A 27,939-nucleotide genomic window follows, 5' to 3' on the forward strand; every position below is an offset into this window, starting at 1 on the left:
CGGGCCTTCATAGTGGTGGACAAAGATGAAGCCGTCGGCACGGAAGTCGTCGACATTGGGGACAGCGGAAGCATGCAAAGTGTGTCCTCTCTTAGGTTTCTTCCTGAGGGAAGTGTCCTCATGGGACCTCAACCTCTTTTTAGAGGGCGTTTGTTCCGTCAGTCTACAAACACCAGCAGGGGCATGACTTCAGGCTGAGTCAGAGGCCCTGGCACCCTCCCCCAGCCAAGCCACCAACCTTCTATGGCGAGTCTTCGATGAGAAGGACTGGCAAATGGAGCAAGTGTCCACAATGTGGTCAGGTTGCATGCAATAAATACATTTTTCGTGACGATCGTCATACATTTTTATCTTGAGGCAACACTTTGAGCAGGGCCTGAAGAGGCTCTTCTTGCTGGCATCCACCATTGTTGCTTGTAAAAGGTCTGAAATCTAAGGAAAAGACCTTCTGGAATGAGAAGATCTATGAATGTTCCGAACTTTATCGGCTATAGATCTCAGTTAACAGTAGTCACAATGATGACAGATGAAGGCAAACGAGAAAAAAGTCGATTAAAAATAGAGGTTTTCGAGGAGCGAAACACAAGGACTCCCAACACTTAGACTTGCTGTAAAAATCTGAAGATGGCCACTAGGGGTGGAGCTAAGGAGGACCACTATCATTGGCTGGCCCATGATGACCCAAAGTGACAGCAATGGGCTATACAAGTGCAAGCAGTTTTACATTTAAAGCAAAACTCCTCTTTTTTTACCGAGGATTCCCGGCCTGATGACGGGAAATATTCATAAGCATGTGCATCCATGAAAGATCCCATGCTGGAGAACTTTGTTTTAAGAGCTGACACTGCAATCCGAATAACATTGACCATTTGCTCTGACACGACTCAACTTCTCATAAGTGTTAATGTTGTTTATCAAACACACAGGCACCCCGAATTGTGTCGAGTCTTGAACGTAGTAAAACCCAAAGAACAGTTTATAGCGAGCTGAAGTTGTCTTATGACAAAGTTGAAATTAGGCCCCTTCATATCCAATAGCATTTCTCTAAACTGTGGAGTCCCCCAAGGCTCCCATCTCTCCCCATAGCCTTTGAACATATATACACACCACCGTGATTGATCACGTTAACACCTCTTTCAATATCTAAACATACAATCCCAATTTAGAATTTCCCTTTGAGACCACCTGGCCGGATAACCAACGCATCTTCATGCCTGTCAGCGACCCAGTATTGACCCAATGAAGCTGCCTACATCTGAACGGGTCAATGCCAGGAATCCTCGCCCTCAGCCCTGCATACACTACTATCTTTCCCAGACTGTATCTGCCTATTCTTGCTTGCCAGTGGCAACTGTCTATAATCTGTATGTTCCATTTGGCCAACACCTCTCCTTCGCCCTGCAAACCTCGGTGGTGTCCCGCTGTGATACTTACTCCTCCACATATTGAGAAGTCTTCTCCCGGCATTGGCCATGAAGCACCAAGTCCAAATAATGCAGTCATTGGTAATCTCCAGACTAGCGTGTGCTTGGGCATACCAGAATGAGAGCTGTACAAACTACAACCTGTTTGACATAGGCACAGCCACAGGGCTCGTGCCTAGTCACGTGTTTGGTAACATGTGATCGACAGTGTCACGGCGCTAATAAAGAGGTGCACGGCTTCCCGTTCAGCAGTCTGACCATCGACTCCTGCCTCCTGACTGTTTTGCAGTCCTCGACTGCGGCGCTCTGTGTGCCACTTTGGAAGCAGAGGACCTGCCTCACAGCACCCGGCCCTACAGAGCGCCAGCAACCCCGGCCCCTACCATCGGGATCACGCCGATCCTCACAGCTCCCAATCTGCAGCAAAGCATGCCAGAAGCATGTCCTGCGCTGGGACCCAGCACTCTAATTGCGGTTGCCGGCACTCCAGCAACATAACTGTCGACAACGAAGGGATGCACGCAAGCTGCTGGTCGACCCAGAGCACGCTGGAGGAAGAGCCTACCCACAGTGCTCCCTGCTGCTGTTCGGGCCTGCCCTGATGACTGCTGGCTGGTGCTGGAGAGGCCCGTGACACCTGGGTTCCGACGTCCCCAGAGCAAGCTGGAGGGGCTCAGTGCTGTGTCCCGCATTGTGCTCCCAACTGTTAGGCCGCGCTTACCGACCGTTGGCCCTGCCAATGTGGTCCCGCCCGTAGGTGGGCCAATGCTGCCAGAGAGAACGGAGCATTTTTTCTGCACCGACCTGCCGATCCTTGCGGTCTCCGCTACGCTGGCCAGCAGCAGGTAATTTTACGCTGCACTCACCACTTGAACATTGCCTATCCTTGCAGCCCCACTGCACAGCGTTGGCCAGGAGCAGGTTCCTGCTTTCTTTGTTAAATCACAACCAGAAAGCGGGACTCAAATCTGTCTCTTCTTAGCAGTATTTAGGCAAATTCACAACCTACTTTCCATCAATTCTGTGGTGGAGGTATACATAAATAACGTAACCCCAGTTGTAGTAAAATATTCAAACTTGAATTAGATACTAATAAAATGCATATTAATTCATTTCACATAAAAACACATTATAAACACATACTAGCCCACATAAAAAAAACACCAAAAAAACTATTACAGTGCTCAATGACTATCTTTGTCCCCTATCCCAATTCTTTAAGTAACTACAAAAGATAGAGTTCTCAGATAAGATAGGGACTTATAAATTAATTATCAGTCCTCCCTACTGCTTGACATGTTTCTATTCTTCCACCTATCAAATGGGGAACATTCCTCAGGAGGTCAGATCTTTAGTGCCTATTTGTGTGTTAGACTTATTGAATCACTCTATTATTCTACAAACATCTTCCCCCAAAATATCTTCCCTTGGACGGGCTGGGAAGTTCTGGACGGTGTAATAATGAGCCTGGTGTCTCAAATCACCAAAACGGGTGCTCACAACTTCTTCCACTTCTCTTATAATGTCAAGATAATTCAACAAATGCCCATTTAATCCAGTACTCTCCTCCATATTCTGTGGGATCCCTCACTTTAATTCTTAAAAATATATCTTGGTGATGTGCCACTTCCTAGTGTACCGCGGTCTTCAGTCTGTGCAGTGCTGCAAACCTTCTGCTATCCGGGGCACTGCGTCCTCCCCAGAATTGTAGTTGGTTATTTATAACGCGCTTAATACCCAGAGGTTTCTAAGCGTGGACCCGGGGATCAAACCTGTGTGGCTCCACGTTGTCTTGCTACCAAGGCCAGCGTGTTGCCCCTGAGCTAGCCTCCCGAGAATTATGCAATCTTGAATCTCCTCAGCTCATTTATGCCATCAGGTACTGGCTCGTCTCTTCCTCTTACTACGCGTAGTTCGAGTGTAGGAAAAAGCCTTCTTGGACCACTGCCTATCCTTGCAGCCCCGCTGTGCAGCTTTGGCCATGAGCAGGTCCTGCTTTGTTTGTGCCTGGAAGGGGAAGAAGAAAAGCAATCGTGTCTCCTGGACGGTGGGAAAGCGGATTACTGTGATCATCACCATGTGTTCCCTGTGGTGGGTCATACGGGAGGACGTCTCTGCCTCCACCTGGTCGGCCGCAAGGTTATTTGCTGCCACAGCATTGGTACAGCCCATGTGCTGTTAGCATCCAGGGACTGCCGCAGACAGAGTACTGACCCAGCAGAGCAGATTATTATTATTTTATTTATTTCATTTGTAAAGCTCACATATAACCCGGAGGCATTGAGGCGCTGTTGCAGGTACAAGTCAAGGAGGCACGCTTAGTCAAACAATTAAGTATTAGTAACAAAGGCAGGAAGCATAGGTAAAATTAAATTGTTTGCATTGAGACATAGCATTTTCAGACATATTGGTTGTGCTGTACATACTGAGGTAGAGTGTGGAAAAGGTTGCTGACTTGATGGGAAGGGTGGGCAGGTTAAGAGAAGAGCTGGGTTTTGAGGGCTTTGCGAAAGACCCAGTAGGATTTCTCAGCCCTCAGGGATGGGGGGAGGTAATTCCAGAGTTTGACGACACGGTAGGGGAAGCTGGAGCCTCCGCTTTGCTTCTTCTAACTTAAGGCACAAGAAGTCTGTCCATGTAGGGAGTCCTGGTGGGTCTAGAGGAGTGGGCTTTGGTGATTCTTTCTGTGAGATAAGGGGGCGCTGTATTGGAGAGGCACTTGTGGGAACTGGATAATGGGCCTCATTATAAATTTGCTGGTCCGATCACAACAGCACCGGTAAGCTTGCTGGTACCGTTGTTACCGGACCGCCAGACTATGAGTTTTGCTCGCGGGTGGCTTGCGGGCCTACCGGCACCGGCGAGAAGAGCATGTCGGATGCACCGGCACCATTCTGAATGCCCTATGGGGCTCAAATGGGAATGGGGTGCATTTCATTCCGGCGCCCACGAATGGGCAATTAGCGGGTCTGGCAGGGCCATAATGACCCAGTAATTGCCCATTCGCGGGCGCCAGAAACTTTTGCAAGTTTGGCGGCAGCCTGCCGGTTTTACCAGCAAGGCTACCGCCAAACTTGTAATGAGGCCTAATGTTTTAAAGGTGATACGTTCCTGGATGGGCCGGCAGTGAGCTTCTCTTCTGGCTTTAGAGATGTGTTCTCGTTTCGGGATGCTCTCAGAGCGTTATTTTGCATAACTTGTAATTTTTTTAATATTTCCAGCAAAGGTGCCTGTAAATAGGACGTTGCAATAGTCTATCTTGAAAACAATGATGGCCCGGGCAACGGTTAGGCAATTGTTTTTGGTGAGGAAGGGTCTGGCTGCACTTTAGTTGCGTAAGCTACCAAGGAGGCAATGGCACTAACTTGTCTCGACAGGGTGAGTGAGGCATCAAGGTAGACTCCTAGTGTCTTTACTGTGATTGAAACCGGGATTACACACTGGTCTATCTGGAAAGAGGTGTATTGAATGTTAAGCGACTTGCGGGCATTGGGTGTGCCGACAATTAGGATTTCTGTCTTGTCGCTGTTTAGGCAGAGGTGATTCACTGCGATCCAAGCCTGAATAGTTCAGTAAATATTGTTGAGGATATTGGAGTCCTCTGTGTAATTGCCTATAGTGTGTTCAGGATGTGCGTGTCGTCGGCATAGTTGGTGTAAGCTATGCCGAGGGCGTCTAGGATGTTAAAGTAACACGGGTGCTACTTTGCCTGCATGCGGCCTGGTGACACTTTGCTCAAGGACTAATAAAGGTGACACCCCTTTTTGTGTAAGTCTCACAATGCCCCAACTGACAGTGAGGTACTTTTCGTGCTGTTCTCCCACCCGTCTAGTGGGCTTAAATTGGAGTCAGTGAAAATAAAAGGTAAATTTCCATCTTCATCTAAATATGTAAATTAGTGGAGTGCATGAATCTAAGTGTTTTATATGACCAATGTACATAATGGACTGTGTGGACATTTCTATTAACTACGGCACACGACTCAAGGCAACAACACTCGATCTAGCGAATGCTCTGCCGACGTTAGGCAGCTATCAAGAGTGCTGAAAGGAATATAATATCGGCAGGGCAACATCCGCCTGATGACTCGCTTCCATTAGTTGTGGAACATACATCCCGTTCAGCAATGGCTGACGGGCACCTATGGAAGAATTGCTTGCTAGCATTCCCAGAAGTGATGTACAACTCCAGAAATATTCTGCAGTTACAAATCATACAATCGCCGCAGAGTAACCAATGAGCCGCAAAATTAACTTAAGAAAAATTCTCCACACACCTCGTGAAGTTTAAAAGAAGTGTTTGGTGCACAAGGCTTGTGCACGAAGCAAAGTATGAACTTGTCTTGATACCCATTGTGTAAAGCGTCCTCAAGACTGGTCTTGAAGATACACTGACAAAAGATCAAATCTATCCCGGTGTTCTCTTTAACACCCCGAAACACAAACCTGTGTTGATGCCCCATGTGAAAAGATCTATACATAGATAATGATTTGAGTTGTCACTTGTTTTACTAACATCACAAAAAGTCTGAATCAACATGGAAGATTTTGTATGTGTATGATATGTTCACATACGTCTGTTTTCTTCAAAACACGATGCAACAACATCTTTTGCAAATGGCTTTTATTGATTTTAAAGTTGATGTAAACATGTATATCAATTAAAATATTTTTTTCTATTATACCTGGTTAATGGCTATATATATACATAAAATATACATGCTTGTTGATAGCCTTTGTGTGCTACCTGGTTTTTGATTTACCAACCACCTTGTGTGTTCGGAAGAAGGGTAGCTAGCTGTGGAATCTGTTCTGTTTGTATACTGATTTCCTCACTCACAACAGCCCCCTATTAAAAAAGAGGAACACCCTTGCTTAACTTTTCATCCCATGAGAAGAGAAGGGACAGAGAGTACAAAAAGAGCGAATAGGGGCCTGGGTTATGGGGCAGCCCAGAAGAGTCGAAGCACTTGTGGACCATTTCGCAGAGGGGTTTCGCATCCCAGTGAAGGGGCTGATACCCAATGCACTGCCAAAAAAACAGGGGTCGGAGGCAGGCAAGCAGGATATATTGAAGCAGAAAATAACAAAAGAAATAAAGTTGGGGAGGGTAGAGGGGCCATTCACCCCCCCCCCCCCCTTCACGGAATGTATATGTTCCCCGGTGGGGATTGTGCCCAAGAAAGAAGTAGGAACATTTAGAATGATCCACAACCTGTCTTTTCCAAAAGCCGCCTCGGTAAATGATGCTATTGACGGGGAGGCTCAGTGAAGTATGCATTCTTTGACGATGCCCTAGGACAATTGAGAGAGCTAGGAAGGGGTGGGTGGGTGTGTTGCCAAAATAGGATATTGAATCAGCATTTAGACTTTTGCCAGTACAGCCAGAGGATTACAGATTGCTGGAATTCCAAGCCAAAAAGTGTTTTTACTTCGATAAATGAATGCAAATAGGGTGCTCAATTTCATGTAGGTACTTCAAAGCTCTTTTTTGGAATGGGTCACTAGAAGGGAGCAGAAGTGGACGAAAATCATACACTATCTCGACGACTTTCTTTTCCTTGGGCCGGCGGGATCTGAGTTACGTGAAAGAACGCTAATAAATTTCAAAGCGGCTTCCCGCTCGGCAGTCTGACCATCCACTCCTGCCTCCTGACTTATTGCAGCTCTCCGCGTGCCACTTTGGAGGCAGAGGGCCTGCCGCACAGTGCCCTGGTTTACAGGGTGCCAGCAACCCCAGCACCTACCATCAGGATCATGCCGATGCTCACGGCCCTGCCCATACCCAGCACCCTCATCACTGTTGGCGGCGCCCCGGCAACATAACACAATCCATCCGAATCAAGCTGCCAGCATGATCTTTCTACTGGAAAATATGACAAGATCGCGAAAGTGCTCCCGAATCGTCACTCGCTTCCGGTGCCTTTTCTGAAGACATTTAAGACTCTGTTCATAAGGAGGTAAAGGTTTCGGGACCACAAACACTTGCTCCCCACCTGCTACATTAGAAACCTGTTTAACAAACACCTTCACGAGAGCCAATCGGTCTGCGTCAGACTTGAAGGTCGTAATTACGACCTCAATACTGAAGAACTGGACTGGAACATTGCAATGCTATCCCGCTGGTGATTAGAGTAAGAGTCAACAACAGCCACTAAGGAAATCACTGAAACCCCAATTCTTCTGAAAAGCACTGCTGCAAGGGCAGGCTTCCCCCTCCCTGGCTCAGGGCCTGGCAGTCTTTCTTAGATCTTACCAAGTCCTTGCGGGCCCTCTGAATTGCCTCACCCTTTATTTATGATGGATTGGCCAATATTAACATTGCAAGTCTTCTTAGGTTTTCCACATGGCACTGATTTTCCTTTTTGTAACGCCCACTTGATATGAGGGTTGCGATGCCCCTGTTAGGTGGTTTGTACCAGTCAGCGTCGGTCAATGGGTCGGCTCTTGCAAAGTCCGAGATCCAGCACAATATGTTTTCCCATATCTTGGACCCGACCTGCCTCTGCCCGGCAAGCAGTTCAGAACGGGACATTTGGCAGCGGGACAACTCTCCCATTCAAGTTGTTCGCTGGCACGACAATGAGGATTCTGAGCAGGAGCACCATCATGGTCCTGGCAGCCAGGGGTGTTAAGTATGGAAACGATCAGGTGCTAAACTAATGTCGGGACTGGCAGGACTTGGGGCTAGCTATAGCCTTTTGGTTGTAACCCCTGAACTTCTATCTGGGGCTACAACCAAAAGACCCGGGGCTATAGCTCAATCAGCCCCCATCCCCCTAGCAACGCCTCTGCTGGCCGACAGGGCAGACCCGAGGCATGGCACCTCCTGCTGCGAGATAAATACCCTCCTCCCAGGTTCCCATCAGACCCTGCAAGTGCTGCTTATCACTTCCTTTTTTCAAGCAAAGCATTGAAAGTGGCAGTGATTTCCAAGTGATGGCCCATTAAAGAGACCATTGTTAACGTTTCTGTGTTAAGAACTGCAAAGGGACATCTTTATTTTGAAAGCACACGCAAAGCACCAGTTATCTGCCTAAATATATGTCCTCCTCCAGGACAATTAAACTGGATTAAATTATCTCCCTTATATTCACATGCTCATATTTATCACACTGGCCCCATTTCACCCAGGTGAGTGTGTGCAGGTCCGGAGCCCTTGAGAGAACAGTGAGTTTATTTTAATATCTTTGTTTGCCTTCGATGCTCCGTGCTTTCTGTGCTCTGTCCCTCTTCCCACTTCCTGACTGCCATCCCTCCCACCTCCCCCGATTGGCTGCTACTGTACCACCTCTTGTGTTTCCCTGATTGGCGGAAGACAACATACTTAAGGCACTCACCCAGTGCAGCCCCTTGCCCGTACAGCCCCTGCGGCGTAGGACCCCCCAGGCAAAGGACAGCAGCTCCTGAAAAAGCAGCTCCAGATCGTGTTTGCCCGTGTTAGCCTGTGGTGCCGCAGCCGTCAACCAGCAGCACCAGACCAGATAGGAGACATACACCAGATCGCCCGCAAATTGTACAAACCCATCCCAACGCATTATAAGAGCTCCTAAAGAGTCCTCCTGCTGTTAGTCCAAACTCTGACCACATACTGCCTAAGTAATTAACTCAGCAGCTGTATTCTGCATCTAATTACCCAGTACCTAAGGCGTTATTGCAATTTTAATTACGACATCTACAGTTGTCCCCATGTTAGGCCTTTCTCCCTCTATCCAGGTGTCTCATATCTATGCACTGCTATTGCATATAGGGTTACTGCATGTACTGTTGTTGCATTTACTGCTGTCCCTGTGTTAGGCATTTCTCCCTCTATCCAAGTGTCCCATAACTAGGCGCTGATATTGCATGTAGGGTTACTGCATTTACTGTTGTCCCAGTGCTGGTCCTTTTTTCCCTCTACACAGATGTCCCAAATCTAGGCGCTGCTATTACCCCTTAAAATACTGCATTTACTTTTGTCCCCTGTTAGTCCCATTCTACCTCTATCCAGATACCCTAAATCTAGCCGTTGCTACTTCACCTAGGGTTACTGTGCCTACTGCTGCCCGTGTTGGGTCTCGCTCTCTCTTCAGGTGTTCAAATCTTGTCGCTGGCACTCAATCTAGGGTCACTGCATTTACTGCTTTCACCCATTACATCTAGGAGTCCGCCTCTGTCCAGGTCTATCACATTCTTGGTGCTGCCCTTGTCCTGCCCTCCGGGATGGAGATACCACATCAACAAAGTCCGCCTCTCCAACCCCTCCACAATCCCGACCTTTCTGCACCACCCCCACCACCTCCACCCCCATAATTCACCCCTCCCGGCACAGAACATTTGTTCTAGCACCTAACTTCATGAACCCCACGTTTATCCCACATTAGGTGGCCACCTACTACCCTTGCCCTCGAGCAACAATACACTCTGAGCCGCCCTGTCCACCCCCCATCCATCATCCCACCTCTAACTCTAACATCCGAGGAGCACTCTGGCGTGCCAAACACCTCTCGCCTCAAACATCACCTTGCACACCTCAACCCACCCAAACACACCAACTTCCATCTTCCCCCTGGCATCTATTGAGAACAACCCCACACTCCCAGTCCATACACCTCTCCCAATCTCAAACTCCGAAGCCAGAGGAGCTCTCTGGTGCTCCAAACATCACAAGTCCCTTGTCACCACCACACCATCCTTGTGCCCACTGAGCAACTCCTCACCCTACCTGTCATGCTGCCCTCTCCCCCTTCAACCTCTACTCGACTCCCGCCCACCCCCCCTTCATACCTTTTACCTTCCCTGAAAGTAGCACGCATCGGCCTTTCTAGAACAGCTGCTTCATCCTCTTCCCCCTCTCACCCCCCAACCCTCTCTCATACCCCTCTGTCCTCTGGCACCAAAACCCACAGGACACTGAAAGAATAACCGACCCTCTCCCTTGATGCTCCACTCCTCAGCACTTCTCCATAGGCCCAACCCCCCATCCATTCCCTCACCGACCTTCAGAGCCCCCCTCTCCATGTCTCCACCCTCTTGCTCTCGACTTCTCACCCAGTACACCTAAACCCCGAGCACCCTCCAGACTCGAACCAAAAACAACTTGCCCAAACCCCCATACCACTAGTGCTCCACTCACCACCCTCCCCCAATCCTCACCAACACGTCTCTCACATACCGACCACTGCCCACCTACTCTTCCCGCCTCCCATTGACCTAACCCGCTCACCTGACCCTCAAAGTGCACATGCAACCAGACCCCCACTACCCCTTCGCAATTAGTCGCAACCACCCAGGCTGATCCTACCACGGCCCCGTCTCACTGAACACCCTTGCCCACCGAGCACTCCCATCAATGAGCGTCATGAAAACCAGCTCCCCTCATGAAGTCACATGCATCCTTTTCAATGCTCGCTCCGTAGCAAGAAACAGGCACAGCATCTTTGACCTCCTATCCTCTGACAATCCTGACCTCATTTTTATCACCGAAACCTAGTTCTCCGACGATTTTGCACCAGACGCCCACAAGGCCTCCCCCCTGGCTACTCACATATTGAGCACAAAAGACCAACCTGAGGTGGTGAAGTGGCAGTCCTCTACAAACCTCACTTCTGTGTCTCACTCATCGAAACCCAGTCATGCAACGCCCCTGTGAATCCCTCCTAGTAAAACTCTCACTACCATCAACACTCACCCATAGCTTCCTACTCATCTACAGACCCCCTGGATATGACAGACATTTTGCCAAGAATCTCTGTGATTCAATAGCTACCGTTCAGGCAAATCATCCAACCCTTACACTATTGGGAGACTTCAATATCTGGTACGATATGCCCAACAACCCCATGACTCAACCTCTGGTCGACAGTCTTGATGCACTCAACCTCTCTCGACATACCACTGGTCCAACTCATTCAGGTGGGCACACACTTGATGCGATCTTCAGTGCCTATGACCTTCGCTCTATATACAGTCCCAAACCACTTATCTGGACTGACCACTCTGCCATCCCTTTCTCTATCCACACACCTGCCATTCCTACCACAGCCCATCCACCTCCACTTTCGACCATAAATGCTGGAACAAAGTCAAGGTAGTTCCCGACCTAGCCAAAGCCCTGCTACTCTTTCCCCCAGCAGCGCTGTCCTGTGGTAGACCCTTAACCATTGACTCCTTTTACTCCTCGCTTAAAGAATCACTAATTACTCTCAACCCCTCATGCCCCGCAACCTCACGCAAAGTGTAATGATCCGTCGATCACACCCTTTCTGGTCTTCCTGGTCCCTTGCACATCGGGGGTTACTCGCTGCAGTACACCCAACATGGCCGTATACACGGAACGCGGTCTATCGACCTTTACGTCCTATGCAGCACGTTCTATAAATTAGCCACTCCCCTGTGGTTCCGCGCATCTCAACGCTACCGATAGCTGTGGTTTGACGTGCTCTGTAGTGAGTTCTCCTGAACTGTGTTGCTTCCTCCTTCTCCCTTCTACCTTCCTTGAGCCTGTTCTTCCGTGTTCCGCGCAGACCGCCTCCGCGTGCTGCCTCCATTCCTAGCTTCCTGGAGTTTCCTAGATCCCGGACGAAGAAGCTGAACGAATCCTGGAATCCGAAGATGGCCGAGCAGGCTTGTACAAGACCCGAACTGCTCGGAAGGAACCCCGACAAAGGACTCCATAAAACAGAGAAAACATGTGAGAAAAGGGAAAACCTGTGACAGATTGAGACGCCACCTGACCGATCTCGATACAGACATGGAAGCGGCCGTCCAGGATCTTATGCGTGGCATGCAAGAGCTGACGACCGAAGTGCAAAACTTAAAGGTGAAAAACGCCACGTAAAAACAATTGGTGTTATCCTGTGATTCCGCCACGAAGGAGAGTATAATTCTAGGCGGCGTCGTTGACAAGTACGACGGTTCAGCCAAGAGCCTTCGTGGATTCCTAGATTCTTGTTTGGTCCACTTTACATTTAAGCCTTATTATATTTCTACGCCCAGGGCTAAAGTGGGCTTTATTATTTCGCATCTTTCCGGGAATGCCTTGACCTGGGCCACCCCATTGGTTAACACTGGTGATGCTCTCCTGGATGACTATGACGGCTTTATAGAGGCCCTCAAGACCATGTTCGAACACCCGGAACAAGTTTACAGTGCCCAGGAACGTTTACTCGACTTTCATAAAGGTACCCAGGACTTGCTCACGTATGTCACACGCTTCAAACAGCTGGCTAAGGAAGCGAATTGGTCCTCTGAAGCTTGTTTTACTTTATTTCGAAGAGGGCTAAACAAAGAGATCAAGGACGAACTAGCCAGAGTGGCACGCCCGGGTTCCTTTCAAGCCCTAATGGATCTCGCTCTACAGATTGACTTTCGCATTCAGGAGAGAAAGGCAGAAAAAAAGAAAACCAAGTTACCACTCCAGAAAAACCCCATTGGAACACCTTCGAGCTCGGAAGGCATTTCTACCCCATGTAATGAGCCGGAACCTATGCAATTAGGGGCATTCCGTGGACCCGTTACACCTCAAGAGAGGATGCAAAGGATTCATAATGGATTATATATGTTGTGCATCCGACAAACATTTAGTAAGAGAATGTCCGATTGCCCCCCCACGGCGCTCGGGAAACGCCAGCTCCTGATCCTAAACGGAGCGCAGGTACGGGAGAGAGATGTCTGCTCCACCTCTATTCCATCTTTGAACTCTCCTGGGCAAAATTCCTTGGTAATCTTACAGGCCTTCTTGACAACATCCAAGAATGAAATATACCCCATCCTGGCAATGGTCGATTGTGGAGCTATGGGGGTATTCATAGATCATGAATGGGTCTTAAAACATATTATTCCTTACGAATCCCAGACTATCATGCAACCTGTGGAAGACCCCTTTCTTCTGGACCTATAACCCTGCAGACCAAGGAGATTGAGCTTGCTATAAAACAACATCGAGAAAGGATAAGATTTGACATCATCAAGTCAGCCCATTAACCCATGGTTTTGGGAATGCCCTGGCTTCAAAGACACAACCCCTATATCAATTGGGCTGTCTTCAAGTGGAAGACAGCCTTTAGAACACCCTTTGGGAATTTTGAATACTTAGTCATGCCCTTTGGACTTGCTAATGCCCCAGCAGTGTTCCAACGTTTCATGGATCAAGTGTTTCCGGACATGCCGTTCCTTTTTGTGATTGTCTATCTGGACGATATTCTAATATTTTCAAAGAACCCTCTCAAGCACGAAGAACATGTGAAAGCAGTATTACAACGATTACGCGAGAATAAACTCCTGGCAAAGCCAGAGAAATGCATCTTCCATACTTCTACTGTTCACTACCTAGGGTTTGAAGGTTAAGGCTATTTTATCCTGGCCTAGCCCTGCCTCGGTGAAACAGATACAATCCTTCCTGGGCTTGGCTAATTTCTATAGGAAATTCATACCTTCCTTTTCCGAGATTGTCCAACCAATAATTGCCTTATTGAAAAAAGATGTTCCGTTTCATTGGACCTTGACCCAAGAGAAAGCTTTCCAACAGCTAAAGTCTGCATTTACACAAGCTCCCATTCTTGCTCAGCCTGATGTTAATCGACCATTCATAGTGGAGACAGACGCCTCCAATTACGCCATTGGAGCCGTCCTAAAACAGCAATTCGAGGACAACTTGGAACACCCCATTGCCTATCTTTCTCGGACATTAACCCCTAGTGAAACCCATTCCTCCATCCTAGAGAAAGAGCTGCTAGCCATCCGTCAAGCCTTCACAGAATGGCGTCATTTACTTCTAGGAGCCAAATTTCCAGTCAATGTCTGCACGGACCATAGAAACCTACAAGTATTGCAAGCCCTGGAATGTAGGAATAGTCGCCAAGCTCCGTGGGCCTTCTTTTTTGCCCAATATCAGTTTCAGATTCACCACGTCCCTGGAACCCAAGATGTAATAGCTGATGCACTTTCTCCTCGTCCAGACTATGAACCTCCGGAGGACGTATCCCAAGATGTTTCAACATACCATATTCGTAGCTCAAGCAAACAACCTCCTGGAAGAGATTCGTATGCAAACTCAGACTTCGGAGCTTTTAAAAGGAATTTCAGAAAGGAATCAATGGAACTTGAGAGCCAAGGACGGATACTTGTTCAAAGATGCCAATCTGGTTATCCCTACTCAAAAATTACAACAAAGAATAATAAATCCCTGCAATGATACTCTTCATTCTGGACATCGTGGTATTTCCAACACCCTCCGTCTAATACAAAGACAATTTTGGTGGCCCAAGATGAAGACCGATGTACAACTGTATATTCAGTCTTGCTCCATCTGTAATCAGAACAAACATGATAACCAGAAACCAGCAGGTCCCTTATTACAGCCTGCACCACGAACCAGTCCTTGGGAGATCATTGCTACAGACTTCATTGTCGAATTGCTGCCTTCTAGAGGTTATACCACTATCATGGGCACCATTGATCTATTCACTCATATGGTTCACTTTACCCCTCTGTATAAATTACCATCCTCCTCAGAACTTGCTGGTATTTTCCTGGAACACGTCTTCCGATTGCATGGACTCCCTTCCAAAATCATATCGGACAGAGGACCCCAGTATATATCTCAATTCTGGAAACACCTCTGCAGGATACTAGGGATTCAACGAGCTCTCTCCTCGGGATATCATCCCCAAACCAACGGTGTCACAGAATGGGTAAACCAAACCCTTGAACAATATCTTCGTTGTTTCTCTACTAAAGTCCAGGATGATTGGTCACTTTTAGTACCAGTAGCTGAATTCGCTTACAATAATTCAGACCATTCGGCTGTTAAGACCAGCCCTTTTTTCTGCAGCCAAGGATTTCATCCTTCGGTTTTACCCTCTGTTCTTCCACAGCCTACACCTGTTCCTACTGTCGATTCCTGGATCGAAACACTCATAAATGTGCAGAGAGAAGCCAAGGAACATCTCGAAAGAGCGCAAATCCAAACCAAACACTATGCAGATTCAAGGAGAAGACCAGGGCCTTCATACTCCATTGGGGATAAAGTTTGGCTATACTCGAAACTTCTACCCCGACATCTCAGACCGAATAAGTTGGCTCCCCGATTTTATGGACCCTTCTCTATAAAAGAGATCATCAATCCTGTGGCCTTTCGACTTCAACTCCCGGATTCCTGGAAGAAGATACATCCAGTTTTCCACAAATCCCTGTTGAAGCCCTTCATCCAAACTACCCGGACTACTCTTAGACCTAGTCCTGTGCTTGTCAATGACCAGCTGGAATATGAAGTATCCCGTATTTGTGATTCCCGATATAGACGAGGCAAACTTCAATACCTGGTGGAATGGAAAGGTTATCCACCCAGCGAACGTACCTGGGGACCAGTCTCAAATTTGAACTCCCCCAGATTGCTCAGAAGGTTCCACCGAATTCATCCAGGTAAACCCAGTGGAATGGGTTTTAGAAGGGGCATGCTGTCATGATCCGTCGATCACGCCCTTTCTGGTCTTCCTGGACCCTGGCACATTGGGGGTTACTCGCTGCAGTACACCCAACATGGCCGTATACACAGAACGCGGTCTATTGACCTTTACGTCCTATGCAGCACGTTCTATAAATTAGCCACTCCCTTGCGGTTCCGCGGATCTCAACGCAACCAATAGCTGTGGCCTGACGTGCTCCGTAGTTCGTTCTCCTGAACTGTGTTGCTTCCCGGACCTTCCTCCTTCTCTCTTCCTTCTACCTTAATTGATCCTGTTCTTCCGCGTTCCAGGCCGACCGCCTCCGCATGCTGCATCCATTCCTAGCTTCCTGGAGTTTCCTAGATCCCGGACGAAGAAGCTGCACGAATCCTGGAATCCGAAGACGGCCGAGCAGGCTTGTACAAGACCCGAACTGCTCGGAAGAAAACCCCGACAAAGGACTCCGCAAAACAGAGAAAACAGGTGAGAAAAGGTGAAACCTGTGACACAAAGGACCATCCCCAAAATGGTTCATGTCCCACTTGAAGACACTCAAAAGTCAAAACAACGCCCATGAGGGCAAATGGCGAGCATCAAAACCGTCCTCAACAGATCCATGTTCACCCTACATCAGCATAATTACAAATCTGAGAGCCGAAAGGCTTATTAGAATAAACGTATTGTGAGCTGTGGCAGCAGTGGCAAAGAACTCCATAATATCATTTCTGAATTTGTGAAACCTACTTGCACCTCTGCCCAAATCATTCCCACACAAACACTCTGCGACTCCCTCTCGGCTACATTTCTAAAACACTGCACTTGACAGGACGGCAACCCTTAACATCAAATTCTCCACCCTCTCCCATTGCCCTTCACCTACCCCTCCTGATCTAATTTCCCAGAGAGACGAGTTCCTAGATCTACTATCTGGAAGCAGACCCTCTGGATCGCACCTCGACACCTGCCTTGCACCCCTTCTGAAAGAAATATTCTCCTCTACTTGCGCAGGAGAACTTGCAAGATCCATACTATACGACTGCCTTACCTCTAGCATCTTTCCAGAAGCCTTTAAAAATGTGCATGTAAAACCACTTCTAAAAAAGGCGTCCCTCGTCCCCCTTGAATTTAAGAATTCCAGACCGATCTCCAACACCAGATTTCTTGCGAAACTCATTGACCGGACCACATATTCCCAGCTCAACTGCTTCGTAGAATCCAATAAACTTCTCGACCCTGCACAATCGGGCTTCAGACCGTGCCATGGAACAGAAACCATCCTGATCTCGATCTGGGATGATCTCAAAGTTGCGGCAGCCTCTGAGGGTTGCACAGCACTGATTCTCCTTGATCGGTCAGCATCCTTTGACACCATTAACCATGCAATCCTCCTTGACCACCTGCACTCCCTAGGAATCGGTGGCTCAGCACTCAAATGTATTACCTCCTTTCTCAGCAAAAGAAAACAAATCACCCTCCTCACCCCTTTTGTCTCTGCCGCTGGAGTTGTAAAAACTGGAGTACCCCAAGGCGCCTGCCTCTCTGCTCTACTTTTCAACCTCTATGTTACCACTCTACCAGGAATCATACGCGCGCAGCCTCACCTGCTACAACTATGACAATGATACTCAAATTATCATAAGAATTCCCAAAACAAGCACTTTGAAGTTTGTCTCGTGATATTGACCGATGGATGGCAAGTAACCACTTCCTCTTCAACCCTGACAAAACTTAAATCATAATTCATAGTGTCCAGCAATACTTCCCTTCTCACGCAACCGCTCTTTTGGCCCTGCTCACTTGGCCCCCCGCACCCACCTTCAAAAATAGTCAAAACCTTAGCTGCACTATGGACATAGGCCTAACCCTCTCCTGTCACATCAATAATGTATCGAAATCCTGTCACTACCACCTCAAACTTGCCACTTTAATCTAGAGACCAGACTATGCCAACGCTTTATACCTGGGAGCACCAGCATACCAACTTAAACTACAAAGAGACCAGAACGCTGCAGCCAAACTCCTTCTCGCTCAGGGATACAAAGAACATAACTCCCCCACTCTCTCTACCCTCCACTGGCTCCCTGTTGGATGTAGGGCCACCTTCAAAGCCTTATTCATTACCCACTAAGCAGTGCACAAATCCGGCGCAACGTACCTACAAGAGATGATAAAACCCAACCTCCCATTGCGCACCCTAACATCACGCACTGCCCTCTTACTAGTAATTATATCCTCCAATTCCGCTAGGATTGGAGGATCCGCCTTCTCAACCTTGGCCCCAACTCTGTGGAACTCACTCCCCCCTCACATTCGACACACCCAAGACTACATGGCCTTCCGCAAAGCTATAAAAAGCGGTCTCTTTCCGTAATGCAGATTAAGACCTTTGAAGGCTGCGAAGACCCTACAACCTGCAGACAAATGTTCAATGAAATACCGAGCAGTGACACTTCGGGGTACGACTAATAAGGCACTAATAAAGCCCCTCTGAATGCAGCTATCACAAAACACGTAATGAAACCCAGAACAGTGGGCTTGTACGAATAAAACATCCACTCCAGACACTCACGTCTCCTATCACTATGCTCACTCTCTACTCTACACCAACACACATTAGAGCGCAGCTACACCCCTCAATCAATTTCGGCCTAGCTGCTCAGATATGAACAACACCCCACGAACACTGCAACTTCCTGCTAGAATGAAGCTATACCCCACGAAATATAGGCCTAGCTGCACACATAAGCGTCCTACCTAACACAGCCAGAATCCAGTGTCTTAGACCAACCTCCTCACTGCACACATTTCTCCCACTCTTGGACATGAATGTGTGTAATTCCTTTGAATGGAATGTCAATGTGTTCTATGGGCTATGGGGTCTTTTACTCCATAGGGTCTCATATGTTTTTCTATGTGTGTTACACCGCACCCTCCGTGCCGTAGCACTGGGGCGTCCTACTGGACCTCCATCATAGACTCCATACCTGGGGACTGACTACTGTCTCCCCGGGCATGTAAAGTCACCATTGGCTTTACTAGACCTAAATTTACTAACAGGACTAGTACAAACCATCCTATTGTGGACGTACTAGTAGGGGTAATTTGATTACTCCTGGATCTGTTATTCGAGGGGCACTGTCCCGTCCCCCCTCGTCGAGTTTTGGCTGGTGGCAGTGGAAACTACTTGTTATATTCGACCCCGAATATAACCCTATGGGATTCTTCCCATTGTTGGAGATTAATACTTTTTCTCGTTAATCTCTAGCATACCACCGATTTACTTATCTTAAATAAGTCTATCAGTTGGTATTTTCTGCCAGAACTCGGTTTTTAAAATGGCGTCTGTGTTCGTCTCTGTGACTCCTAAACCAAAGGTTGAGCCCTTTGTTCCACCTTTGGCGGGCTTCTGTACAGAGACCCTCCAAAGTGGTGCTATTCTGTCTGGGTTACCACAGGGATGTGGGAGGGGGTTTAGGCACCCTGGACCGAGTTGCCTTGCCAACTCCGGTCGCACTCTGGTGTGATTGGCCCAAGTGGTGAGCCACCCCGCTCACCACTTAGCGTGTTGTGATTGACAGCTAGGCTGAATGAATGGGGGTTTTCTGCATAAAAGCAGGGCTTTTGGGACTGGATCTTCAGAAGTCGCCACAGGACCTAAGAATCCGACGAGGGTAACGCTGAGCCGACCTGCAACGACGCCACCTCCAGTGGAGCCCTGCGGAACCGACTCACCACTTCCCGACGACAGAGGAGATCTCCCTGCCGGAGAGTCTCTTCCCCTGACTGGTGGGAACAACCAGTCCCCTTTGCTTTTTCTTTGCTCCAGGACGCAGTGGTCGATTTGCCCGTGCAGAGCACCTCGGCAACCGGATAGCCACTACCCCTGTACCGCGACCAAAAGTTGGTGCCTTGTGACGGAGCACTCCGCGGCTGGTCTCTTCCCTGGTGGTGCACCGGACTTCACTTTTCTTCGACGACGAGATCATCTCTACTCTTGGCAAAGACCCGTTGTGCATCCACCACCAGGAACAACTGCCCCCGCCGGAGCTGTCTCTCCACAAACAAGGTACTGTGTCCACCTGGCTTCCCTTTCTGCCGGATCGAGTGAGGTGTCTTAATCCTCGCCTTTCGATTGGGTCGCCGCCAAGCTTTTTTTAACGTGTTGTTCTGAACTGGTCCAATCTTTCCATAACAATTTTGCGATAAAAACTCAAAGCGCATTTCCACTGAGACACGTTTGGGACATATCGCCTTGCCTCTCTCCGAGTGGGCCTGGCCTTCGAACTTTGTGATCTGCAGTAGACCTTGCCTTACTTGCCTTGCATTTGTCCAAAAAGTATTGGTACCGAGTTGACTTCATAACCTGCCTTATTTTTCTCTCCCGTCCTAACGAATACTAGAATACCATCTAGGTTAAAGCATACACCTCTGTCTGCAAATAAGTGATGCCGGTAAACCTAGACTTGTCGAACTATTGTTAGGGGGATTGATCTTTTTCTTTGTATAGTATTGTGATTGAAGTTATTTGCCATATTAGTGCCGGAGTGTTTTCCATAGGTGTGTTGTTATAAATAAATACCTTTATATCTTTACACCGAAGCCTTGTTGCGTATTTGCTTGTTCTACTGTGTAGATTGCCCTATATTGTATACTCCACATACTGCCTGACTCTTCTTGAGGGAGGTCTGACTGCTCAGCCACAGCTACCAAGTCAATCTGTGTGGTACAGACTGCTACCAAGTGGGTTTACTGCCAAACACCCGTAGTCCTAAATCTTTTGCAGTGGTCCCAGAGGGAACTGCACAGGTTTCCGCCTAACAGGTTGGACAAGTCAATATTTGCCCAGGATATGGCAAGAGAGGTTGCAATCCTGGAGCAGTCATTATTTCTTGAGTGGGGCCATGTGCTGCTTTTCATGTCTCAAGGAAAGGATACATGTGGGTGGACAGTGTCGATTTTTTCCAGTGGGCAGACGCAATACCTCTTGGGTGTTTTTGAGGCCAGCAAGCTTGCTCAAGGTTTTGGCTACCGGGATTACACCCAGGTTGTCACTTTTCCGTTTTTGACGCTTATCCACAAGATCACATAAAATTATCATCAAAGCACATGTCTCATATTTGCATTTTGTTTTCATGGGAATGTTGCACTATAGATTACTGGGTTTCAAAGGTATGCTCCTTTTATACTTTGCCAGCGTAGTTGTTATTAGCAATCTCATCACTCAGGTTATTATTTTTCTGGTGATGATTATTTTTGTTGAATGGCCAATGCTCTTTTGTCTTGTGCACTTTCTTCTAAGGGATAATGGCAAATTAACTATATATATGTATATATATATTCAGTAAAAAAAAACATTTGTTAAAGGGACATTATGGTTAAGTTGTCCTACTAAAAACCTGTACAATTCACTAAAAAAAAACTTCTTAAGGGGACGTTATGGTTAAGTTGCACTACTAAAAACCTGTGAAATTCACAAAAATACCTTTATAAAAGTGACATTATGCTTCGAAATAAAACCGAAAAACCCCTGAAATTCATCAGTTATGGTAGGCTAAGCAACCATAACTGCCCGCACCACTCTGCACTGCTAACACTAACACCCAGAACATCAAAGATGACATCACAAATGTAATTTCATTCTCTTGAACAGAAATGTGCAGTACTTTGGAGTGGTTATAGGATACTTTTCTTCATGGGAAATGTCCGAAGATAGCGATAGTGCATGAGCAAAATAATGGTCAGTAATTTATGGGCATTTAACATATATATATTTATTTTTAACAGACTAGCAAAAAAAAGAAGGAAGGCCAACAAACGACACAGAGGAAGACAGGCTGAAAAGGATCGAACTGAAAATGGACACACTAAATGACAATTTTAACAATTTAAGGGAATTTGTGGAGGAATTTGTGAGAGGAAAAATGCGTTATCACTGTCCCACCTGTACCTGCCCCCCTTCTGCATTTCCTAGTGAACAATCCCTAAACCTTCAAGAAGAAAATAGACGTTTTGATGAAACATCCATCCCTTCTTCCCCTCACAAATCATCTGACAATCAGCCTGTGTTGAACCCTAATTCCCCTATAATTGTGTCAGTATCTGCTTCCCCCTGTATTTCTCTTGATTGAAGTATGTGTGTGTTGTTAGAAAGTTTTTGTATATTTGATGTAGTCGAAGAGTTTGAGGAAAACCTTTTTTTTAAAAAAAAGCCTTAAAATGTTTGCGAACAGCGCGCCTAATAGAGCTAGCCGTACGCAATAGAATATGGATGTTCTAATGGCAATACACCTACCCGTACCAATGGCAACCAAGATGGAACTGATCTTAGAAAGTACCATCTCTGCAAGTTGTGCGTAAATGAACAGAATGGGGCGTCCTAAGGACATTATACATCTCCGTATCGGTCACAAACGAGATAAAACATGTTCATAGAACACACCAGGTGTCCGGTATGTCTGTAAATGAGCAAAATGAGAGTATCCTAAGGACAGTATACCTGTCCGTATCGTCCGCAGCCAAGATGGAACCATCCGTAGGACAGGTGCGGTGGACGGCATGTTCGTAGGCAAACAAAATAGAGGTGTCCTAAGGACACTGGACCTGTCTGTACAGTCATCAGAGCATGTATGCACATGTGCAGTACACCCATAAGTACTGCGAACATCGCGCCTGTCCCTAAATGTCCGTCTCACTTATGTCGCACTTTTAATTCGTTTCAGGACCCGAACACTGTCCCTAGAACACTTGCGCGCATGCGCGCGTTTGTTAGTCTGCATTTGCTGTCCAGCGGGCACGCATTTCCCTCGCGGATGTGTTCAGGACGTCATCATGTGACCGCACCCACGCTGAGCTTGTGGACTAATTTGCGCAGTTTGTCTGCCTCCGCAACATTGCAAAACAACTTATACCTACATGTGAAATTTTTTACAGTATAAAATCACCACTTCACATGTTCCATACAATAGCTCTACCTGTGAACGTGTCGTTTAGAATTTTTCCAGGGCTTTTGAGTGATCAATATGGTCATGAGGCACACCCCTTAACCCCTATAAATGGCCACACCCCCGAGCTCATCTTCATTGTGCTTCTGGCCATAGGAGAATCAGTTGTTCTGCCTTTACTGCTGTTGCGACCATTAGCCAACTAATCCTTATGGCATCCATGGGTACTGTTGCTCCACCGCCACCACCTCCCCAAGGGCCTGTAGAGGGATATACAGGTGAGGATGTAGAGATTGAGGAAGAAGAGGAAGAAGAGAATGAGGTGGAGGAACTCTGCACTACAAACACATGCCGGGAGTCGTGGGTGTGGCGGTTTTTTTCCGTTTTTGAGAACGTACCGAAAGCACATGAGAACCTGGTCAGGTGTAACCAGTGCCAGTTGGTGCTGAGTCGCGGCAGACCTGGTGCGTACAGCTTTGGTACGACAACCATGAAGCGACACCTAACTTCATTCTACAGTGCGGACATTCGCAAGGTGCTGCCATGCAAAGAACGTTGTAGATTGAGTTCCTCCACATCATCTTCCGTGTCTGATCCTCTCACCACAAGAGACACTCCTGTGAGGGAGCGCATCCCTCCAGCTGCCTCACAAGCCATTTGCGATGCTGTTAACCCTTACCTTTCGAGGGTCACAATATTGTGTGTGTACTGTGACGCAGTACTCTGCAGGGGGGAGAGTCTTCGAAGTGCTTTTGAGGCTACGGTCACAGAGCACCAGAAGAACTGCTCTCTACCTAAGTGAAGCCCACCCTATATCTTTCTCTCTCCACCTGCCCCTTCTTATCCCCGTGGTTGGTGTCCCTCATTTACCCTCCCTTGCCCTCCTCTCCTAGTGTGTTGTGTCCTCAAAAGCAGTAAAGAGGAAAATAAAAATTACAACAAAGGCTCTTTTCAGAGCCGCCTTTCTCAGTTTAACAATAGAACTATCAAGTGACCGTTGTAGGCCTCCGCGCATTTTTGGAAAAGTCCGCAGACAGTCGTAGGACACACAAAAATGGAGGGTGCAAGCGTAGCAAAACCAATGGACTTTTCGCTGGGAGTAAGTAGTGGCTCTGAAAAGAGCCTTTCATTGGGGTTGTGTGTGCTTCAAAAACTGTAGGTTTCAAAAATCGGATTGCCAGAAACGTGACTATGAGTCCAAAAAAAAACCCTGATTCCAAAAAAAGTCACAATGCATTTTGTACATTGCGAAGAAAAATCTGATTGCCCGCATCTGTGAGATGAACTCCATCTCTGCGAAAAATGAAAGAGCTGCGAAACAAAATGTTTTCATTGTGGAATGATGACATGCCAACATCTCTTAGAAAGGCACAAACAGCCTTATTTACATTGCGCCTCGCTTTCTCCATTTGTGGACCAAATGCAGAAGAACGCAGCCATATTTGCCGTTGTGCAATACAGGAAAAAATAATTTGGCAATTTGGAAACATGTCCATGACCTTCGCAAGTCCTTCCTTCATTGCAAATTGCAAAGAAATTCCAGAGACATGGCCTAAACTGTTTCCTGCGCAATGAATGATAAGTATATCAGGATGACGCTCTGTCTGTAAAGTTGCACAGAGAGGTACAAGTCCAGCCACCTCATTCCACGTACGCCATGCCAGTGCACTTCCACATGAGGAAATCCAAAATCTTCACATAGAATGCAACTTCCTGCATGCACCTTCAACCAATGTATCCATGAGTCTCCCAAAATCCAGATAATCTGTTTTCGAGCACAGAGAGCCATGGCTGTCTGGTCTCCTGTCAGGGAAAAGCCATTATCACTGAATTTCTCTGTACAGAACACACCTACTGAACTTTACTGACCAATCCCTACTTTCGCACATTCTCATTTGCATGCGTCTCCACCCCAGAATCCCCGTTGGTATTATGCGCCGCCTGCAAACTACCACCATGTTGGCGGACATGTACAGGATCAGAGCGTGACGACTGTACATTTTAATATTATTCCCCTTTTTCCCTTTAAGGTGGGCCCTGAAAAGAGCCTTATTTTTATTTTTTGGGCAGATGCCTTACAGACACCTGTTATTTTTTTTTAAAAAAAATTATATTTTTTGATCTTACTTTACTCCTACAACCATTACAGAACCTTCTCCAAAGCAAGCCTTACATTCTAAAAGAACATGGCATTTCCCAAAGAAGATAACACAACACCATCTGCTTCAAAATAAGCCACATTACTGGTAAGAATGTTCTTGTGGCTGCAGAAAAACATACCAGCTCGTAACATAAAAGCATGCATGCCGCGATTGATGTTACACCTCCCAATACTTTCATCTGGACAGAAAACAGAACTGTTGTTCCATTTTCCACTAGGGAGTAACCCAGAAAAAAATGATTTTGCAGTTGGAAAGATGTTCATGACTGCCCGAACCAACTGTTCCAAATCTTTCAACAAAGTATGTGAACTCACGAAGCCCAAATGGCAAGCACCGTAGTGCAAAAGTACCACATGAGGAGTGGTCATCGTACGCATCTCGGTGCAAACTTGGAGAATGGCTGCACCATTGCGATCAATCTCAGCGCTCCACACCACCTCCACTCCTCTCACATCGAAATGGTGTGCCACATGCCTACTTTTGGCATAGTGCGGTAAACCGTGGGCAAAAATATCTCCAAGGACCAAAACCCTGACCCTCTGCACCTCTGCCATCTTCAGTATACACACCGTATTTGGACACAAAAGAGCAATGTGACCATCTGATTGGCTGATGCCTACAGTCCCCTTTGCATGCTGGATTTGCTGTAGAAACCCGTATGTGACACGCCCTACCCACTGACAAGCGTGGTCTACATGCGGCATGTAACCTTTAGCCAGTCCTTCTACCCTTTCCACATCACTCGCGAATCTACGCCCTCATTAGACACAGCTAAGCAGTCACACAACCATCCACCAATCACATTCAACATCCCTACATCTAACTCTGTCATCAAAATTGTGCACTTCAAATGTACTATAGATCTCTCTGAATGCAAGTTGCATATCATTGGAAAGCACCTATTTAAAAAAACTATTGTGCAACTGTCGCGGATTTCTATGTACAGCTCCATCCATGCGCACATGCATGCGTATAAAGTACAGGTATGCATATTTTAATCAGAGAACATGTGCAACCCTTATGATTTCATTTAAACAAATTAATGTCACTAAATCTGCATAGCCAATACATACCAACGCTTCCCCTTTAAGGGCAAGATGTCCGATTTTTCATTGACAAACTGCACTACTTCTTACGGTCTCCGGCATAACCTATACATAAGTTACAACCCTCCCTATTTAGCGCGAAACTCGATTTTCCATTAGAAAATGGCACCATTTTTTACTGTGTCCCGCCTACATAAATGCTACTTCCAATGAGATCATATGAGAAAAATAAACGCTCCCGATTGCTGTGGTGACATCTCCCTCTGAGGGTATCCCGGTTTTTCAAAATTGTACTTATAATATGAAAGTAGAGTAATGTTTCCCATCTACTATAATGACCTATCGCTTACAACCTCTCTGCTATAGATAACACAGCTTAAAAGAAACAAGGCATTTTCATAACCTAAAAATTATGCTAATTTCTGAATCATGTGCAACTAACAACTTCTTCTTTTTACAATTGCAGTGAAGACTACTCTCCTGAAAATCAACAGCATCTACACTGCAAACGACATATCCGAAGAAACCTGGTCATTCCGCAAAAAAAAGTAAGTACAGTACTACCTTTATTTTCTAACTATTCCTCAAAGAGACTGTGTGGGTTATGTATTTAATGTGTGCACCAAAGCAAACAGTGATTTCTGAACCATTCTACCCACAAACTGCCATTTATTAAACAAAGAATAACAGGCAGAATGGCTCACAAATCCCTGTGTGTTTGGAACACAAATAACATACAGAAGCCTTAGAATGTTAGAACTACAAAACAAATAGCTGTTTCAATTGTATGCCATTACGTTTACTATTAATGCTTCTCCTCACCACTGGCCCACTTTGTACTCTCATCTGAAGCACGTTGTAGTAGTATACAAACTGAAAAATAGCCTTCCCAAATCATTGTAACAGGCCAATGCACATTCACACACCACCACAAAGAGCTTCCACATCAAATTCACGCACGCATGCACACAGCACACACACATTGTACAACAGACCAAACCATGATTTCTTTTTTTCAACAGATCCCGAAGAATACCTACCAAAAAGCAAGTCCTTAGAAAGGAACACAGAAGTAGAGCAAATAAAAATAAAAGTGTCTAACCTAAGCATCCACCTGTAGCAGAGTTTGTAGACAATGTTGCAACAAAACAGCTAATACAGTCGTTTAGCAAAACAAAAGAAGCTTCAACTACTGAAACTTGACCTCCTCCAACAAAATGTGGCACGAAACACAAAACTCTTCACAAAAAATCGGCTACCAGTACTGCTAACAATGCTCCTATTAATCCTGATATAGTAACAAGAACCTATTGTAAAAAAAGTATTTTAGCAAAAAGGTTTTGCCACAGAGTCCTTCAGAATCTAATACGAAGAGGACCTAAATCATCCTCAACCCTTAAAAGCTACCGTAGAAAATTAATCCTACAAGCTCTTGTGAACAGTGCAATCCTTCTCAAAAGGAAGTTGTTTATAATAGTGTTAAATAGGCTGAAACCACTAACAAAACTAAGTACCAAACTACAAAAGAAACTTATCAATAAATGGAATGCGAACAAAGATAACTTCTTACATATTTGTGGAGGTGAATTGAGTCACACAACAACCACAGAACCATATTTTAATGAAGAAGCATACAAACAAAATCAAACAAACACAATTGCCTTCCATAGCAGTGGACGAGGGTATGAAAAAATCAATAATAGCATCATGGAAAAAGAAACACTGCTTAGAAACGTATCCCCTGAAAACTCAAAATTACCTCTCAATTCAACTGAACCAGACCGTCAAGTAAACAAATGGCTGTGCACGTCAATGTGTGCCATTCCTAACAAATCTTTCAAATCTTTACGTCAGTTCCTCAATCAGTATGTGAAAGGTGAAGACAAAATTAAAATGAAAGTGCTGCAAAAGATGGATATCTGTCCAGTGTGCAAATACACA

At 46.4% G+C, this 27,939-nt stretch overlaps 1 protein-coding gene across 1 annotated transcript in view; it reads right to left on the reverse strand.

The window, feature by feature from the left end:
- The window catches only part of ACHE (acetylcholinesterase (Yt blood group)), a 329,114-nt gene that overhangs the window by 98,955 nt on the left and 202,220 nt on the right, over positions 1-27,939 (reverse strand). The window lies entirely within an intron of this gene.

The sequence above is a fragment of the Ambystoma mexicanum genome, chromosome 1p, assembly GCF_040938575.1.
Source record: "Ambystoma mexicanum isolate Mex_15411 chromosome 1p, UKY_AmexF1_1, whole genome shotgun sequence".
NCBI classification, from domain to species: domain Eukaryota; kingdom Metazoa; phylum Chordata; class Amphibia; order Caudata; family Ambystomatidae; genus Ambystoma; species Ambystoma mexicanum.